This window comes from Cupressus sempervirens, chromosome 5, assembly GCF_028749045.1.
Source record: "Cupressus sempervirens isolate cs-2001-9-10 chromosome 5, ASM2874904v1, whole genome shotgun sequence".
In the NCBI taxonomy this organism is placed as follows: Eukaryota; Viridiplantae; Streptophyta; class Pinopsida; order Cupressales; family Cupressaceae; genus Cupressus; species Cupressus sempervirens.
Genome location: NC_143122.1, coordinates 646,412,130 through 646,426,479, shown reverse-complemented (window position 1 = coordinate 646,426,479; position 14,350 = coordinate 646,412,130).

The following is a 14,350-nucleotide window of genomic DNA, read 5'->3' as shown; positions in this document are numbered from 1 at the left end:
GAGAAATTAGAGCTTGTGCATACAGATGTATGGGGACTTGCTCAGGTATCTTCCCTTGGTGGCTCTCATTATTATGTTACATTTATTGATGATGCAACTAGAAAAGTATGGGTTTATTTCCTTAGATAGAAATCTGATGTATTTCAAACTTTTAAGAAATGGAAATGCTTGGATGAAAATGAGACTGGTAAGAAATTAAAATGTCTCAGATCTGATAATGGTGGTGAGTATTGCAGTCATGAATTTGAAGATTATTGCTCCACTAATGGTATTCATAGATAGAAAACTGTTCCAAGGACTCCATAGGAAAACGGAGTGGCTGAACGTATGAATAGGACTATAATGAAGCGCGCAAGGAGCATGAGGTTGCATGTTGGGTTGCCCTTACACATGTGGGTGGAGGTTGTCAATACTGTAGTATATTTGATTAAAAGAGGTCCCTCTACTCCTTTGGGCTATGGTATTCCAAAGGAAGCATGGACAGGTAAGAAGGTGAGTTATTCTTTTCTCAAGACCTTAGGTTGTGAAGCTTTTGCTCATATAGACTCTGAAAATAGAACCAAGCTAGAAGCTAAATAAAAGAAATGTGTCTTTGTTGGATATGGCATTAATGAATTTGGTTATAGGCTTTGGGATTTTGAAAATATTAAAATTGTTAGAAGTCAAGATGTCATATTCAATGAGAAAGTGTTGTACAAAGATCTGTTGCAGCAACATGAGAAGAAAGAAGATGATTATGTAGTGTTGGATGATACTCCAAAAGCTGATGTTCCAGCCATTCATCAAGATGTGAAACAACTGCAACAACAAATACCACACACACCAATAAATGTTAGATGGTCAACAAGGAAAATTAGACCTCCACAAAGGTTTTCTCCCTCTTTGTATTCTATTTTACTTACTAATGCTGGTGAACCTGAAAGTTATGATGAAGCTGTGCAGGTGGATACTAAGATTCAATGGGAGTCTGCAATGAAAGATGAAATGGACTCTTTGCTGAAAAATAAGAAATGGGATTTGTGCAAGTTGCCTGCAGGTAAAAAGGCTTTACAGAATAAGTGGGTTTACAGGTTGAAAGAAGAGGAAGGAGGTAAGAAAATATTTAAGTCCAGGTTAGTTGTAAAAGGATTTGCACAGAAAAAGGGAATTGATTTTGATGAGATATTTTCTCCTGTTGTTAAAATGACTTCTATTCGTACTGTTTTAAGTCTTGTGGGTACTGAAGATTTGCATTTAGAGTAGATGGATGTTAAAACAACCTTTCTTCATGGTGATTTGGATGAAGAAATATATATGGCTCAGCCACAGGTTTTTGAGGTCAAAGGTAAGGAGAACTTAGTGTGCAAATTGAAGAAAATTTTATATGGCTTGAAGCAAGCACCTCGGCAATGGTATCTGAAATTTGATAGTTTTATGCATGAGCATGGATATAACAGGTTTCATTCATATTATTGTGTTTATTTTAAGAGGTTGGATGATGATAGCTACATTATTTTATGTCTATATGTTGATGATATGCTTATAGCTAGGTCTAACGTGGATCATATTAAGGGGCAAAAATGCCAGTTAGCACATGCATTTGCTATGAAGGATTTGGGGGCAGTAAAACAAATCATTGGTATGAAGATTTGCAGAGATAGGAAGAATAGAACCTTGATGCTATCTCAGGCTGATTATGTTGAGAAGGTGTTGCAATGTTTCTATATGGAGAATGCTAAATCTGTCAGCACACCTTTACCTGGTCATTTGAAATTGACTAAAGAGATGTGTCCCAAGACATAGGAAGAGGAGGATAAGATGTCCAAGGTACCCTATGCTTTAGCTATAGGAAGTTTGATGTATGCAATGGTATGCACTAGGCCAGATATTGCACATCCAGTGGGAGTCGTTAGCAGGTATATGAGTCATCCAAGATTTGAGCACTGGAATGTTGTCAAGTGGATTCTCAGATATTTGAGAGGGACATCCAATAAGTGTTTACACTTTGGGGGCTCTACTACTAATTTACAGGGCTATGTTGACTTAGATTTGGCAGGGGATATTGATACTAGGCAGAGTACTATAGGTTATGTCTTTACTATTGGTGGGGCAGCTATGAGCTGGGTTTCTAGATTACAAAAAATTAATGCTTTATCCACTACAGAGGCAGAGTATGTTGCTTCTACAGAGGCAACCAAGGAGATGATATGGCTTTAGTTCTTCTTGGAAGAATTGGGACATCCTCAAAAGGATAATTATTTGTTTACAGATAGTCAAAGTGTCGTTCATCTTGCTAAGAATTCAACTCAGCATTCTAAGACCAAACACATACAGTTGTGGTACCATTTCATTTGGTCAATTTTTGAGGATGGATAGTTAAAGCTAGAGAAGATACATACCAATGACAATCTAGCAGATATGTTGATAAAGGTTGTAACAAGGGAGAAGCTGAACTCCTCTTCAGCTTTGGTTGGTCTTTTAGACTGAATATGAATAAAAGAACAACAGAGTTCAGGGTGGTTTGATCTAGTGGGAGCCCCATGTGATAGTTGTACTGCTACAGGATCAGTCTCCAAGTGGGAGATTGTTGTTTAGTGTGGAGCTTGATTAGTCCCCAAGTGGGAGATTGTTAGATTGTGGTGACTGATCAAGAAAGTACTATACATATTTCATAAATAAATTTGTTTTTGGGCAGTGGCTGACATGGTAGCCGACATATTATGGCTGACATGTTATAACCCTAAAGTGGTTTAATACTTGTATAAAAGGGCTTAGGGTTGGGTATTTTTCATTATGTTGTGATGCAAAATTGGTTCTTGCGACAGTATTGAGTTGTAAGAAATTACGGATTGTAATCAGTGGATTGTAATAAGATCAGACTTGTTGTTTGGTGGACGTAGCCTAGGGATTGGGTGAACCACATTAAATCTTGGTGCCTTGTGTTCATTTCTGTGTGTTCTATTATTTTTCTGTTATTGGTTATATTTGCATGTAGTTTTTATTTCTTTCCATGGTTTATCCTAACACAAGGAAGTATAAATGACTTCCCAAACCCTAAAGTGAGGAAGAAGTTGTCATTTTGAAAAAAACAAGTGCTGTAGCATGCATTTTGAGAGCAAAAAGACTAGTTTTTTTCAGTTTTGAGGTTTATCTTCATTTTTTTTGCATGTTGTACCTAATATAATCTTAGATGGCATGATTTAGAATAATTTTATTTAGGAAGTTTGGCTTGAAAATGTTTCATTTGGTAGTTATAAAAAGCTTTTGTTTTTAGGTAGTTTGCTATCCAGTTTACAACACTTTGTAAAGAAAATGAGATAACTCACTATCCCACAGTAGGAATTGCATGGCCTTTTGGGGATAGTGAGTACACTCAATGTACTATATGAAAGAAAAAGAAAGGCCCTTCAAAATGCTAGCAAGCATTTTAATCTCTTGCCCTAGGCGAGCCAAAGCAAGCCCAGTTAGGGAAGAGTTGCATAAATAAGCATTTTACATTACAAGATTGTGGATTTTGTTATAGGTTGATGAAGGAGGTTTGAAGAGGATTTAAAAGAGATTCTTTGGGTGAAAGGATAGTGCTCCACCAATCCATTTGGCCAACAAACAAGATAGGACAACAGGTTGTCCTTTGATTCCTTGTAGCTCTATTTTGGAGCAATTTGGTGAAATCGGTAAAGAAGAAGGCTTTAGCAACCTATTTTGACATGATAAAGGAGTAAATTGCAAGGGTGTGAGACTCCTTCCATGATACTACAAGTGGTTGGTAAGATTGGTCAAGAAGACCTAGTTTGATTGAAGGTTTTGAATGATCTTCATTTAGAATGGCAGCCTGGCACGTAGCAAGAAGTGGAAACCTCTCAAGATAGTGAAGAAGGGTTTAGAATTGGGGGATATTTTCTTGAAAAAGATCCTATAAATCCATGTGGTGATCCTGGAGGACACCCTAAGTCTCAGAGGTAGACTGGAAACATGAATCAATGATTGATTCATCCCTTCTCTCCCTATCAGTTGGGTGCAATACAAAATCATGGAAGGCAAGAGTGGTGAGTGAAGGAAATTAATTCTAGAAGATTAGTCATTTAGAGATTATTTGAGTGGTGAAAGGAAAAATTCTCTATATTCCTATTCATACAAACAAGAAACCCTTATAAATAGGCATATTTTTGGGAATCCCTTGTACGAATGACCTGGGTGTTGCAGACCTGAAAAATCTTCAAAGGGAGCCAAAAGGGTACCCAAATCATAATTTTTTTTGAGTTCTTCTTAAGGGTTTGAGGAGATATAAGACAAAAATCAGTTTTGGAGGCCTAATTTGTTATTAGTCCTAGTAGCCCTCTTAACTATGGAATCTGCAAATCGATTGGAAACTTAATACTCCAATCCACTTAGTGATCCTAAAAACTATTGAATGGGACCTAATAAAAGCCTTGGAATTGAATATAGTCAAGAATGAACTCTTGGAAGCCAGTTGTCAAGAACGGTGCAATGAGAGCACTAGGGAGACCGCATGGTGAAATAGAGTTTTGAGTTGATTGGTGAGGATTAGTGTAATAAGGGAATAAAGAGAAGATTCCCTTGGAATAGGGTATAGGAGAAATACCCTAAGAGGCTAGGAGAAAGCCTAGAGTGAGCTCTAGTAGTTGAGGCTAGAACCTTGTTCAAGATCATTTGTCCTCCAACTCCAAACTATTTCCAATACCAAACTGAATCTGATTTTCTAGAACAATAAAAACTGACAACACCAAAAGGCTAGATTACCATGCACCATGCACCTAGTACATACCAACTATTATAAAGACTCAAAACTGGCTATTTCAGTCTACTAACTAGGCCTAGTTTAAGGCCATTTACAAAGCAACTCACAATCCCTTGACTTTTGGAACTCTAATGACCCAAAAACAGTCTTAAGAGATGACTCAAATGCAAGGATTCTTTTATTTTTTGGGTCTCATGATCAACTTTACAATGGTTTTTATAAAACCCTCCTTTCTAGTGCCTTTACCCTAGGGCTTTCTAAAAATCTTACTTTGCAATGTCTCTAGAATCCCAAAATGGTTCAAACACCTTCACTTTGGTTATATTAGATAACTTCCAATGTAAAATGAAACTCTTGTTTAGAGAAAACACTAAATCCACCTTTGGAGCAATCAATTTTGACTACCCAAACTTGTCTCTCACACATGGGAATGAGGTTTTAAACTCATTTAGACTCTCAAAACCAAATGAAACCTCCCTTTGGACCCTTTACATGACTTGATTAAGCCCATTTTGGCTTATATTGCCAATGTTGGCAATTTTACAAAATATTGCACTTTTAGTGCCTTTTACATCTTTTAGAGGCTTCGATAGCCTTATTACATTATTTAATACCTTTATAGGTCTTTTCTATCCACCCCTAACTTAGGATCAATCCTGATGTAGAGGATAGGGTGATGGACCCAATTAACAACCCAAAATGAGCAAATTTGTAACAATGTGCCAAGTGACTCTTCTAGGTCCTAATGGGAAAATCCTACAAACAATCAACTCTAAGATGTTTTTAGGCTTTAATAGGTTTTTTCTACCCTATTTAGCATGTTCCCATCAACACCTTTCAGTTTTCATACCCTCCAAGCCAAAATGCATAATTCACCCAAATGTTGTCAATGCAAATATTGCAAAGTTGCATTAGCAACTTTTGCAACAATTTAGCAACTTTTAGGAAATAACCATAAAATTGTCTATATTCCTATATTCCTTTGAGGTTTTACTATTTCCAAACTTTTTCTAAGTCATAGAATTGGAATCAAGTGAAAAATGTAAAAATTGCACTTTTTGTGCAAAGTTGCATTGTTGAAAGTTGTAAAAGTTGCTCAAATTTGCAACTTAGTGAAAAAAAGGTCATGGGATTGAACTGTCTACTCTGTTAGCTTTGAGTGGCTAGGTAAACCCTATCCTCAACCTCATCCTATTCATTTTAGTGCTTGAACGTTCTCAGGCACGCCGAACCAGAATGTCCCCAAGAGTCACTAAATGCCATAGGGCTGCGATCTTTGACAGGGTATATCTTGGAGCTCATGCGAGGTATGGATATAATTCTAGTTCCTATAGAACCATGTTGCAGAGGCCTACAATAACCTCTCTCAATTTTTGGATATCACATTTTATTTTCATTTTACAATGCCATCTCAGGTGATGCTGAAACTTGCAGTGTTGGCTAGTACAAAGTTGCAAACTACCAAATCTCTCTCACCTTTCATCGTGGGATCAAAATATCTACTTCATTAGCTCTATTTCACTAGGTAAACCCTATCCTCAACCTTTTCCTATCCGCTTCAGTGCTCGAATTTTCTTAGCACACCGAACCAGAATGTCCCCAAGGGTCACTAAATGCAATATGGCTGAGATCTTTGACAGGGCATATCTCAGAGCTCGTGCAAGGTATGGATATGATTCTAGTTCCTACAAGACCATGTTTTAGAGAGCTACAATAACCTCTCTCATTTTTTGGATATCACATTTTGTTTTTATTTCACAATGCCATCTCGGGTGATGTTGAAACTTGCAGTATTGGCTAGTACAAAGTTGCAAACTGCCAAATCTCTCTCACCTTTCCTCATGGGATCAAACATTCTGCTTCATTAGCTCTAGGTGGCTGGGTAAACCCTATCCTCAACCTCATCCTATCCCCTTCAGTGCTTGAATTTTCTCAGGCATGCCTAACCAGAATGTCCCTAAGGGTCACTAAATCCCATAGGGCTGCAATCTTTGACGGGGCATATCTTGGAGCTTGTGCGAGGTATGGATGTGATTCTAGTTCCTATAGGACCATGTTGTAGAGGCCTACAATAACCTCTCTCTCCTTTTGTATATCACATTCTATTTTTTATTTTACAACGCCATCTCAAGTGATGCTGAAACTTGTAGTGTTGGCTAGTACAAATTTGCAAACTGCCAAATCTCTCTCACCTTTTGTCGTGGGATTGAACTCTCTACTCCATTAGCTCTAAGTGGCTGATTAAACCCTATCCTCAACCTCATCCTATCCCCTTTAGTGATCAAACATTCTTAGGCACGCTGAACTGGAATGTCCCCAAGGGTCACTAAATTCCATAGGGCTGCAATATTTTACGGGGCATATCTCAGAGCTCGTGCAAGGTATGGATGCATTTCTAGTTCCTATAGGACCATGTTGTAGAGAGCTACAATAACCTCTCTCACTTTTTGGAGATCACATTCCATTTCCATTTTACAACACCATCTCGAGTGATGCTAAAACTTGCAGTGTTGGCTAGTACAAAGTTGCAAACTACCAAATCTCTCTCACCTTTCATCGTGGGATCGAACTATCATGCCATTAGCTCCAAGTGGCTAGGTAAACCCTTTCCTCAACCTCATCCTATCCCCTTCAGTACTTGAATGTTCTCGGGCATGCTGAACCAGAATGTCCCCAAGGGTCACTAAATCCCATAGGGCTGTGATCTTTGATGGGGCATATCTCGAAGCTCGTGTGAGGTATGGCTGTGATTCTAGTTCCTATACGACCATGTTGCAAAGGACTACAATAACCTCTCTCACTTTTTGGAGATCACATTCTATTTTTATTTTACAATGCCATTTTGTGTGATGTTGAAACTTGCAGTGTTGGCTAGTACAAAGTTGCAAACTACCAAATCTCTCTCACCTTTCATTGTGGGATCGAACTATCTACTTTGTTACCTCTAAGTGGCCAGGTAAACCATATCCTCAACCTCGTCCTATTCCCTTTAGTGCTTGAATGTTCTCGAGCATGCCAAATCGGAATGTTGCCAAGGGTCACTAGATCCCATAGGGATGTGATCTTTGATGGGGCATATCTCGGAGCTCGTGCAAGGTATGAATACCATTCTAGTTCTTGCAGGACTGTGTCGTAGAGACCTACAATAACCTCTCTCTCTTTTTTGAGATCACATTCCATTTTCATTTTACAATGCCATCTCGGGTGATGCTGAAACTTGTAGTGTTGGCTAGTACAAAGTTACCAACTGCCAAATCTCTCTCACGTTTCATCGTGGGATCGAATTGTCTACTCTAGTAGCTTCGAGTGGTCAGGTAAACCCTATCCCCATCCTCATCCTATTCCTATGTGACAATGGATAATCAATATTGACTAACTTTAAAGATTTTATGAAAAGGGGAAATTTAGTTAACAACATTGGATATTTAGTTTAAAACATTGATAAATTGTTAATGAAGATAAAATATTGAATGGAATTATATCAAAGATAGTGATGTAAAAATAGAAGATATGAGTCAAAGGGGGATAAATGAACTATTGGTGAATGCTACTCAGGGAGAGAAGTGTTACAGTTAAGATATGAGTCAAGCAAAGACATGAAGTAGAGAAGTGTTGCAAGGAGGAGATGAATGGTTTATTAGTTCTATGAGTATTTTCATAAGGGGGAATATATAATAGAAAAAAAGTGGAAACATTATTGTGTTTCATCATAATTTGAAGATGATAAATATTGGTGAGTAGAGAAGGTCTGAGGCCATGCACCAATTCATGCACCAATTATCTAGTAATTACTTTGAAAACCAAACGTAGTGTGACTTTATCAGGTCTATGTACTTTACATGGGTTAGGTGCTACAGGAATGGAATTGGGAATCTAGCCTTTGGAGTCTTAAATAAATTTCCAAAGGGGGTCTAAATCTACCCATAGAATAGTTAGATTTCAACCTAAGAAGAATTTAAGTCTAGAAATCAGATTAGGAGACCTGCAAGGAATTCTATGATAATCAACATTTTGTACTATATGACAATTGGAGGCTTAAACCAAGAGTTGATTCTCAATTAGTTCAACATAAGGAAGGTGTCCCAATAGAAAATTTGGGTTGGTGAAGCCATTTGTGAAGAGTTACAGCTATTGGCTCTTAATATGGCTAGTGTCCCTAAAACAAAAAGGTGCAAGATCTTGATTGGAGAAATACTTACCTTGGAGGAGTTCACAAATGACCCTATCACTTTAGATAGGCCACAAAAAATGATATCCTAAAGGAGTGATATATTAGGAAGGCCATAAGTTTAGTTTGGTAGATTAGGAACAAGAAAGTGCTTAAACCTCACTTCTTGCTCAACATCTCTGGATTAGTGAGGGGGAGATGAAGAGGATATATGGCTACATAGATATGAAAAAAATATAAATATGAAGAGGGGGGAGGGGAGGGGGGGAATAAGAGAGAGTGAGATACAAGGATAACATGAGCCAAAACTACCAAAATGTAGTACTTGAATCCTTCATTAGAAAATCAACACCCAAATTTAAATACGAGTCTACAAAACAACATGTTCCTTCCACTTGTCATACTCTTTTATTTCCTTTTAAAGATGCTCTATGATTTTCCATAACATGCATTGTAAATTCTTTAACAAGTATAGCTCTCTCTTACAAATATCTTATGTGTCATCTTAGATTTGTCCCCCTCTCATGTGAGATATCTCTCTTTCTTATACATCACAACTATTTATTAAACTTTTATTTCTACCTTAATCTAGTTACTATAGAATAATAACAACACATTCCAATCAACTAGTGATTATGTTACAATCATTAATGTATGAAAACACATAAAACTATCAGTGATTATGTTACATTTATGATTTTTTAAATGACTTTTTTTTGCAAAAAATTCATCTTTTCTCTACTATTGTATCAAAAATTCAAACTAATTAGGTATTGAATTAAACTTGATAAACAAATGATACAGAAGGAAAACTTTAAACATGAACAAGATCATAAATCATATGATGATGACATATTGCAAATGATTAACTTATGCTTAAACAATGATAAAGTTTATTGTTAATCAATATTATATCAAAGTTTTGAATAGATTAGGTATTGAATTTAATTTCATACATGCACATATCTAATTTAATGTCATACACGAACATATCTAATTTAATGTCATACATGAACAAATATGAACAAACATATCATTTCATATGTCGTATATGAACAAACATAGCATATATATTAACCAATAATGTCATAAGTCGAATTATGTCATACATCAAATATAGAATGTCATATACATCAAATGTGTATCGAATATGTCCACTGATGCCTATATATATACATGTCTAGATCAACTTCATCTTTTACTTCCCACAAGGGGAAGGAAACAAGTCTTCCAACAAAAATATTGTACCCAAGTAAATATCACCAAAGTCATCTTATACCCACCAATTCCAACCCAAGTTTTGATTGTGGGTCCAAGATATTTAGAGCATGTGAAATTTGATCTAACAACTTATTTTTGGGTTTAGAGAGAAAATACATGTCATAAATGGTAAGATAAGGTCCAATAAATGAAAGGAATTATTTGATTGAAGTTGAAATAGAGAAGCACACTTATAGATAAGGGTAACCTTGAGTTTTTAAAGAAAATGAATCAATATAGGACTTAAATAAAAATTTGAAGGTCCAATGAGTGTTAGGAGAGTGTGAAATCAATGTAGGAACCCATAATGTATATTAAAATGGGGCTAAAATTGATACCAAATAAGTGTTCTTACTTTTTCAAATGATACATGTAGTCCCCACTTTATTGGAAGCATGTGTCCACCTCATGCACACAATAAAGTAGAAGAAAAAAAGAGAAAGATGTAAAGATTTTGGGAAAACTACAAGGAGATTAAATATCACCAAGATGAAGGAAAAAAGCTCCCAAACCAAGAATATTAACTATTACATTCATTTGCAAGGATACATAAAAGAATAACAAAATCCTAAAGCTTACTAAGATTCCAAGTCAACTAGTTGAAGATACCTCACTCAAGAAAATGTCTCAATCTCAAGCATCGTGTTGAAAAAGCTATAGAAAAAGCTCAAGTGGTTACTTGAGAAAAGAAAGAGAAAAAATAAAAAATAAGAAAATACTCAATGATTTATCCCACTAGCATAGCTATAAGAGTATGAAAAGAAGAGATAAGGGCCATGAATCCAAAAGTCTAGTAAGTTATCTTATCCAAGTTTATTTTGTATGAGAGGAGAAGGAGGATGAGAATGAAAGAATGTAGAATTTTTTTATGCTAGTTCCATTCATCCCAAAGAAATAGTGAAGGAGAGTTGATGGTGTTGATTCCAAAAATTATAGTCTCTTTGAATCCTAAGGATATGCCTAGTTCTATCATCAAGTTCAACATTTGACTTTGGCCTATGAATAATATTAATTTTAAAGAAAAATTCTCCTGCACTTATGACTCTACTAGACCAAGGTGAGTATATCTAATCACCAATTATATCTTTAAACTTGACTATTATTTATAGAAAACATATAACTTCCATCTTGTAGGTCCTACTCCTAGTTGCAATCAACTTGGAATACAACTAATCTTCTATTCCTATCTTTACTTTTAATTTCATTATATCCTACTCTTAGTCCTCATACCTTTATTTGATTTGACTACTTCTTCTGTACTTCTAACTTCAATATGTGCTCCTAGTTCTTCTCTATCTAATTCTTTCACTGCCACTTTTACCTTCAGTCCTAGCTTTTGAATTAAAAGTAGCAAAAACTAGGGGGATGACCCTTTAACAACAAACTGACCTACTATTAGCAGATAACCATTAAAAAAAACTACCCCTTACCACTTAGTAAAACAAAAACAAGGTTTTGATCCATAATTAAAAGAGTATCAGTAGGCCTAACATACATACTGCTTGTGTAAAAACCATAAAAGCTATAGTAATATATAAAAAAAGGTTAACATTAAATTTTTTGAGATTAACTACTATAAACAACAACTAAAATGAAGAAAATTCTTTCTTACCTCCGTCAGTGGTTGTGAGCTAGCCACAGTTGCAGCCACTCCACTATCAACAGACTATCGCAGATGAGGCGGTGTGTCCGACATCATGAGCTTCATGTCATAAAATACATGTTACATCTAACATGAAACATAAAATAAATATAATTAAATGAATTAAATTAACATGAAACAACTGTACCTATGTGAAGCTCGTATGATGTCTATGCTCTGAGTCTATGGTAAAGGTTGAGGGTCTTGTGGAGAACTGATGCACATGCATAATATTTTTTGTCAATCCTTAATATGATTACATAATAAATATATATATTAATTAAAATGATTAAATTGATAATACCTCAGGACTAGTGGAAGAGACAAAAAATGGGCCTGGAGGATCACTTCTAGGCCTAGCAACACTCTAACCTTGAATTTTGAACAATGTCAATAGATGCTAATTAATTAATCATTCACTGTACATATGAAATGTGATCAAATTAGTAAATTATAATTGTAATTTACATGTGTGTCAATGCCAAATGTCTCATTTAGGAACTGATCAGTGACAAGCCCATCATCTGCACCATCTCCAGCATGAGTGCCAAATGTGCATAGGGATCTGCATGAAGTGCACATGTGACCATGATGCACAGAAGGCTCCCCCTCAACTAATGGGATCATGGAATGGATGAGGGTCTGCGTCAAAGCATTAATGGTCCCTAGAGTGCTGGCCTCTACATGTTCCTTCACAATTGAAGGAATAGTCACATGCTCGTGCTATGGCTTGACCATAGGTGCCCTAACTACATTAGGGTCACGATGTTCTCCTAGCCTCTCAAATGATGACCCCCCACCTCTACCCTAGGAGTCTAATATATCAAAATAATTAGGTATCTCCCCAAGGACAAACTCACAATATAATTTCTTCAAAAATACATGGGGACCTCATGATTATTGCAAGGAGGGGCATCAAAAGCCATCCACCATCTATCCCAAAAATTGTTTCTAATAGCATCGTGTATGCACCAATGGATGGGGAATCATTTAGTACCCTCTCTAACAGTATTTTTCTCACCGAGTTTTCTAAATAATGCACATATACTAACTTTTGGTAATTTTTTTTTTAACATCTTCATATGACAATTTATTTACATAAAATATTTTTGGTTCATCCCTCTTAACCTGCCAAATATCTAACTGACCGCTAATTGAGGCTATCTGGGTGTTAATAGATTCGAGGGATGATGCCAATTGAGCCCTCATTGGATTGGTTTGTCTGAATTCTTTCAACCAAGCAATGAGTCTTTCTAATTCAATTTTGCCTCTCTCTATTTTATTTATTATATTTTCTTGTGTGCCTGGTAGAGGTCTTGCAATTGATTTAGGTTGTGGAATTTGTTGTTCTTCTTGAGGAGGGTTTTGGTTTTAAGGGTTTTGAGGCTCTTGTGGATTTTTTGGTTGATTATGGACATTTCTTGATAAAATATCAATTGAAATCCAAATAAATAAACAAATCTAAATGAAATTTGTAAAAACCCTACAAAAAAAAATAAAAAACCTACAAAACAATATGAAAAACATATTAAACAATGAAAAGTTAAGTTAATATCACTTATGACATCGTCGCTGGTGTGCTTGTTGTCTTCGATTCCATTGGTGAGGAGGAATATTTGTAAATGAAGGTGAAAACTTGGGTTTTTGACCCGCGTACACACTATTCTCAGTGGGAATAGCAAAAAATGAAGATAAAAATGATGGGTTGCAGGTCTGTAGCCCATCATATATAACTTTTTGATAACGCAAATGGCGCGTGCATGCTATAGTGCGCACGCACTATAGTGCACATGCGCTATTGAAATTAGGAAAAAAAAAAATCATGTCACCTTTTTGGCACCACAACTTGGTGCATATGCCCTAATACACATTAATATCTCAAGATTTCTTTATTAATTAAGTTACAGTGGATTTCTAATTCTATCTGAGTTTGAGTTATAAGAGAGTTTCTATTGACATCTAAGAGATTTGGAATTATTTTAGTGGTAACTTACTCACCTATTCTCTCTTAGTTACTTCTCTTATATTTCCAATAGTAACCTAGTGATGATCGAGTGTTATAACACAATATTGGTTGAGGGACAACATTTGAATAGTTTATGAAAAATCACAATTTCTAGTTGATTAGGTTGATTTCTTGAAATATGGAAATCATGTTGAATATAAGGATTGCTGACCTAAAATATTTAAATCAAGGGAAACCATGTTTGGAAATTTCTATGCAAGGATTTATGAAGAATTTTAGAGAAGTTTCCAAAAAAGAAGAGGATGAACAAGAAGGTGGATAAATCCATTATATGTGGTTAATTTGTTTGTAACCCTAAGATCTATGATGGAAGTTAAAAAAAAGATTAGAATTAACTATTTAAGGAGGTACAAGGGCTAACCTTTAAGAGAGTGTTGAGTGTTGGACTAGTTATTGATGCTATTGACTGGTAAACTTAAGCATAAGGCTAAGAAAAGTTGAAAAGAGGAGAAGAGTGATTACTTGAAGGGTTACCAAGTGAATCAAAGATTGAGATGAAAATAAAGGCCTTCTATT